This window comes from Sciurus vulgaris (assembly GCF_902686455.1).
Source record: "Sciurus vulgaris genome assembly, chromosome: 6".
In the NCBI taxonomy this organism is placed as follows: Eukaryota; Metazoa; Chordata; class Mammalia; order Rodentia; family Sciuridae; genus Sciurus; species Sciurus vulgaris.
In genome coordinates, this window is record NC_136466.1 from 24,943,942 (window position 1) to 24,950,894 (window position 6,953).

A 6,953-nucleotide genomic window follows, 5' to 3' on the forward strand; every position below is an offset into this window, starting at 1 on the left:
TAGTGATCCTGAAAGAACCGGCCACCGTGACTGCCCTGCGCTCCAGGATGAAGAGATGAGCCCTCCAGGCTGTTTACACCCCAAACACACACGTGCTTCTCATGCTCATTATTGACAAAGTTCGAATGTTTCCCTGAGAGGTGTCGGATGATACTCAATGGGGGTGGGAGGGGGTGAGAGAAGAATGGAGGAACATCAGACTACGAAGAGGGAAATGAGAGGGAGGGGGGTGTGAAAATGATGGAATGAGACAGACATCATGACCCTATGTGCATGTGTGATCACACGAATGGTATGAATCTACATTGTGCACAACCATGGAGATGAAAAGCAGTACGGAGATTCCTCAGAAAGCTTGGAATGGAACCACCATTTGACCCAGCTATCCCACTCCTTGGCCTATACCCAAAGGACTTAAAATCAGCATACTACAGAGACACAGCCACATCAATGTTAGGGAAGGGGGCAAGTATGGAGGAAGGAAGGACTGTATAGAGGGAAAAGAGGGGTGGGAGGGGTGGGAGGGGTGGGGGGAAGGGAAAAAATAACAGAATGAATCAAACAACATTACTCTATGTAAATTTATGATTACACAAATGGTATGCCTTTACGCCATGTACAAACAGAGAAACAACATGTATCCCATTTGTTTACAATAAAAAAAAATAAATTATGTGGATAAAAAGAAAAAAAAAATAGATATAAGAATGGAAACTTTTTTCTCCAGTAGGAGAAAACATAGGGGAAACAGTTCAAGATATTGGTATAGACAATGGTTTTTTAGATAAGACCTTTAAAGGCACATACAACAAAACCAAAAATGGAAAAATGGGATTGAATAAAGCAAAGAAACTTCTGTGAAGCAAAGAAAACAATCAACAGTAAAAGATGCCACCTGCAGAATGGGAGAAAATCTTTGCAAGCTATTCATCTGACAAAGGACAAATATGCAGAAAATATAAGGAACTCAAAAAACCTAAGCACAGCCAGGCATAGTGGCACATGCCTATAATTCCGGAGGCTTGGGAGACTGAGGCAGGAGGACTGCAGTTCAAAGCCAGCTCAGCAACTTCTGAAGGCGCCAAGCAACTCACTGAAGATGTGGCTCAGTAGTTAACCACCGCTGAGCTTAATCCCAGTACAAAGAAAGAAACAAACAAACCCTAAACACAAACAACAAGTCCGATTAGAAAATTGGCAATGATCTGAAAAAGACATTCTCAAAGGAAGAAACACCAATGACCAACAAGTACCTGAAAAATGTTGAACATCCAGGAAATGCAAATCAAAACCATAATGAAGCATCATTTCATCTCAGTTAAAATGTCACTTATCAGAAAAGGAAAACATAACAAATAATGGTGAGAATTTGAAAAAAGGAAACCCAGGGTTAGTAGGAATATCAATTAATACAGCCAGTCATGGAGATTCTTCAAAAGGCTAAAAAAAGATCAAGCATAGGAGCCTGCTATCCCACTTCTGGGTATGTACCCAGAGGAAATGAAATCAGTATGTCAAAGAGATACCTGTAGTCCCGTCTCTGTTTCCACACTCAAAACAATAGACAACATACAGAATTCACCTCGTTGTTCATACATATGTATGCAAATATATGTATATGTTCATTACATATGTGTAAACATACATGTATATCCATATATATTAATTCAGTGAAATATTATTTAACCATAAAAGTGAATGAAATTTTATATTTTCAGCCAAATTCATAAAACTGGAGGACACTATGTTAAGTGAAATAAACCAGATATGGAAAGACAAATACTGCATACTGTATTTTCTGTGTTCACATGTGGAAGCTAAATAAATCAATGAATAAAATTAAAAAGTCAGTGTGAAAGGAAACTAGTAATTACCAGAGGCTGAGAAAGAGAGTGGACAGGTATGCTAGGGGAAGGCTGGATAATGGGACCCAGAAGAGATAGAAGGGCAACATTCTAGTGATCTCCAGCCCAGTAGGTGACAGTAGCTCACAAGAACCCATTCTGTCTTTTACAAGGAAATAGCAGAGGGGCTCAGAGGCTCCAAACAAAGAAATAATGAGGAGAGGGAATGCTAATCACCCTGCTTGATCAGTGCGCACTGTCCACATGGGTTGAAGTATGACACCGTGCCCCCTCCATAGGCTCCACTCCATGTGTTCATTCCAAAGAAAAGAAAGCAGGCACGAGTAAGTAGGAGCCACAAACACGTACCAAGGGGAAATCACAATTGAAAAGTGCAACAACGGACAGAAAAGCATGATGGGTGGCCTCGATCCTGGAGTGACCACACGGGAGAGACTCGAATTGAGGACGATGAACAGAACTGGCTCCCCTGGAACCTTAGGGAGAAAACATACTGAGAAAAAAGGAGACATTCGGCACCCGAGGGACGCAAAGAGGAAACTTGGCTTTATTGGAGTTTCAGAAGGAGAGAGACTTTAGAAAGAGCATTTAGAGAGAGTTTAGAAAGAGCAAGACAGAAAGAACAAAAAGAAATGCTGACTAGAAGGTCAAGTCAGGCGAGAGACACGACGGTACAAGAAGCTGCGGAGGACAGCGGGGCCCAGGGCACTGGGCCAGCGTGATGTCCAGGACACAGGACGGGGCTCAGGACTGCAGAGCAGACCTCAGGCCAGGTGCCATCCAGGGGCGAGGAGGCCTCACCGTGGCCCAGAATGGAGGTGGATGCAGGCGGGGCGGGGTCCTTGGAGTTCGGATCCTGTCAACAGGAGCTCTCAAGTGAACAGGCTGGGGACGTTGCCAAGCTCGCTGTGCAGCGGGAGTCTGGCAATGCCGCAGGAGCCCAGGGCAAGACTTGCCGGTGGACTTGCCTCCTCATTTAGGTCCCCACCCGCCTCCCGCAGTCTCTTTCCCTTTCCTTAGCCACCCGCCTTCATCCCCTGCCGGATTCAGTAATATCTTAAAAACTTGGTCTCCTTTGGGAATATCCTGACAAACTGCCTGTTTCTCACGAAAATGTCTCTGAGAAACATATCTGCAAGGCTCAGTCCACTCATCCAATATTAAAGGAAATTTTTCTACTATGGAACTAAACCCAGTGCTGGGAAGAAACACTGACTCTGTGGAATTGGCCTTGACCTACGCCAAAACCTTGGGATATATATACAAAGAACATAGTGTCACGGGTGGAGAAAAAGCTTCACTTGCAGTTGGAGTCCACCAGAAATATCGGAAAGTTGGCAGAGGCGACTGGAGCAAACATTGGGCTGGAGAAGTTCTTGCCCTGCAGTCTCTGCTCACCAGCGCCCTCCTCAACGACACACAGATCAGTCACCTTTTAGAAGAAAGAATTGCAGCTCTCCAAGCCAACGCGTTTCTAGAACCTCTACTGTGGAGGAAAAATGAAATGGAAAAACAAAGGAAAGAAATAAAGGAACTTTGGAAACAGGAACAAAAGGAAATCCTTAAAACAGAAGCTGCTCTCAAAAAGGCAAAATCGTTATGCTCGCAAAATCAACATGAGTATGAAAAAGCAAAATCATCCTTGTTTCATGCAGAGGAGAAGCATCGGGGCTCAAGTGGTGGATTAGCAAAACATCTCCCTAGCACCTAGCAGGTTGGAAGAGCAAGCCCTTCACGAAGTGGAAGCAGCCAATGAGCTCTACAAAGTGTGTGTAACAAAGGTTGAAGAAAGACGAAATGCTCATGAAAATACCAAGAGAAATTTTAACATGACTCAGCACCCTTGTTTTGCTGTGTGATCTCACCCTGAAAGCTGTAACAGTTAACCTCTTCCAGATGCAGCACCTGCAGGCTGCCTCCCTTGCAAACAGCGTACAGTCTCTCTCTGATAATGCCAAACTCTATGATCCAGGCCACGAGTACAGTGAATGTATGAAGGCTACAAGTTCAACAGGAGAAGAAGTTGACAGCAGTAGAAGGAAACCATTAGTGAGCAGTTCCCAGACATCCGGATGTGGCCCTGCTGACTCTTCAGAGGATGTTGTGCCCCTTCCTGACAGTCGTGGTAAAATTGAAGAGGACAGATGCTCTGTTGACTCTATAGAGGATGTTTGTAGCTTCTCTTGTGCTGGGTTAACTCATACGTGGGGTATGGGCATCATGGAGTCAAGACCCAGACTCCGGGAGTTGGGTAGAAGCAGGCTTGTGGCAAGCAGCCTGCAAACTCGTTTATTGTGGGAACAACTATATATTTTATAGGTTTCTTGCCCAATCACAATGTGCAACGGGGGATCAGACCACCAGGTTCTTATATGGTTTGCCTTGGTAACACTGAGTCAATTTGGGGCAGTTTTTTACTTTCCTAGGTGGCCGAAGTGGAATGCTCCTCCTTGCAAGTTTTCCTTACACACTTGAGATGTTCACTGCTGCCAGCCAAGAACTAGGATTTCTCCCAACAGATGTTGTGGGCCTTCCTGACAGTTGTGATAAAATTGAAGAGGACAGATGGTCTAACAGTGCAGACCTAACAGGTTCTCCTTTCATAAGATCAGGGACATTTGGGATGGTCAGTGACTCTGAGAGACCTGGAGCGAGCAGTGAATCTAGATCTTTGGCTTCAGAATCTGTAAGTCCAGGCCACTTTCATCAAAAACTTCCACAAACTCCATCCAGTGGAACCATGTCTCCTGCAGATGATTTAGGTACAAGAGAGTCACCTTCCCCTCCACAAGTTGGAACCAATTTCCTTGGAGCAATTAAGAAAACATTGATGCCTAAAGCAGCTGTCACTCACAAGTTCCGACAATTGAGATTCCCCACAAAATGCAGAGATTGTGAAGGCACTGTAGTGTTCCAAGGTGTCGAATGTGAAGAGTGTCTACTTGTTTGTCATCGAAAATGTTTGGACAACTAGTCATCATCTGTGGTCATCAGAAACTTCTGGGAAAAGTACACTTATTTGGAGCAGAATTCACACAAGTAGCCAAAAAGGAGCCGGATGGGAATTCCTTTGATAGTCAAAATATGTGCCTCAGATATTGAGAAGAGAGCCTTGTGTTTACAGGGAATCTATCGTGTGAGCGGAAACAAAACAAGAACTGAAAAGCTGTGTTGAGCTTTGGAGAAGGGAAGGCACTTGGTGGACCTTTCAGCATTTACTTCACATGACATCTGTGAGGTCTTAAAACCATACCTTCAACAGCTCCAGAACCACTCCTTTTATTCCGCTCATTCGAGGGCTTTATAGACCTTGCCAAACAGATCCAACATGTTAGTAAGGAACAAGCAGTCAAAAAGGAAGACCCTGAGGATAAAAAACATCCAAATACGTCTATAGCAATAAACCAAATTCTTCTCAAAAGCAAGGACCTTCTAAGACAATTGCCAATGTCAAATTTTAACAGTCTTCAGTACCTCATTGGACATCTTAAGCAGGTAGCAGATTATGCAGAAGAAAACAAGATGGACTCCAAAAACTTGGGAGTGATATTCGGACCCAGTCTCATCAGGCCACAGCCCACGACTGCTCCTGTCACCATCTCCTCCCTTGCTGAATACTCCAATCAGGCGCAGTTGGTGGAGCTCCTCATCACTTACTCACAGAAGATCTTCCGTGGGTCCCCACAGCCCCAGGTGGTCATGGGTAATGCGAGTGCTCTTCCACCGCAGGGTGATCACAGCCGTCCTTCAAAGCCTCTGGGATCATCAGAAGCAAGACACTCAGAACTCTGCAGGAAGTCACCGTGTTTTCTTCAGAGGAAGATGTCCACACTGCAGAGAGGGAAAGCAAAAAGTTTGAATCCACTACATCCTTTGAGGAATCAGAACGCCAGCAAAATGCATTGGAAAAACATGATGCATGTCTCATTGATCACAAAGAACTTGAATCATCACCCCAAAAGGAGGACGACATTTGTAAAACCAGTAAGCCACTTCTTTTGTGATCTGATAGAGCAACAAACAATATGCAGAGGCATACACCAAGGACCAAGAGTAGACCTGTCAGTTTGCCTGGAGATAGGTTACTTCTTACCAGCCTTCCTAGTGACAGAAAGAGCAGAAATGTGGGTTAGTTCTGCAAGAATCCTACCTTTGAAGGACTTAATGGAAAAGATACCGCTACTACTGTTTGTTCCAAATTTAATGACTTTGATCAGGAGATTCTATCAAAAACTTGGGGAAAACAATCTGAACAAAACTTAAGTGCCAAGACTGCAGTATTGTGCCTAGTGCACTCCAGGACAAAGTGACAATGAGCGTCAGCGTCAGTGGTGAGCATTCCAGCAGTGCCACACCACCCAACGAGCCAGCCAGGTCCACAGGAGAGGCCTCAGAGAGACGGTCCTCCCATTCCGACCCTCTCGCTCCTGCCAGAGAACCCAGAATGCTGCAGCCCCAGCACTGGACACCACTTTATGAACGACGAACCCCCACCAGCAATGTCAGGGGACGGAGGAGAGGCCAGCTGCACTCAGCAGCGGCGTCTCCCGGCACAGCTCCTACTCCCAGGAGTCCGGTGGAGAAATCAGCTCCCGACGTGGACAGCACCTCCGCTGGTCCTCTGCAGCCAGGCGGGCAGCCTCCAGAGACCTCAGAGGCGCGGGGCCCGCCTGACGTGAGTCCAACGTGCTCAACCAGCGCACCTGTGGGCAGCCCTTCACGATGACGTCCCACGATTTGTGTGGGGTTGTCAAAACTCAGTTTTTCTTTTTGTTCTTCTTTTTCTGCTATTGTGTTTGTTTTTTGAAAGAACGTTTAGTAGGACCGCTTTTCTATAGGATTGCCAAAGTGCATATCTTGCTGTTTGTCCTTGTGTCCTGTTTGCTAGTCACATTGCACGGTAGTGTGATCGGGCCACATTTGTGCCTCACTGGAATCATCTTTAACTTCTGTGTTTTTGAAGTTATTCATGAAATAAGTATCATCATTTTAAAACTTCAAATGATTTTCCCCATGAAATGGTCCATTTAAATGCATCCCTAATGTGTGATGTAGTCCTCAACAAATCTGCAGTGTGGATATTCCATT

The 6,953-nt window shown here is 45.1% G+C and overlaps 1 pseudogene across 1 annotated transcript; it reads left to right on the plus strand.

The window, feature by feature from the left end:
* The first annotated feature begins 2,677 nt into the window (after positions 1-2,677).
* Positions 2,678-6,591, plus strand: LOC306664265 (rho GTPase-activating protein 29-like; annotated as a pseudogene). Its single transcript has 3 exons — positions 2,678-2,810; positions 3,005-3,987; positions 4,385-6,591. The product of its transcript is annotated as a rho GTPase-activating protein 29-like (transcript).
* Positions 6,592-6,953: the final 362 nt, after the last annotated feature.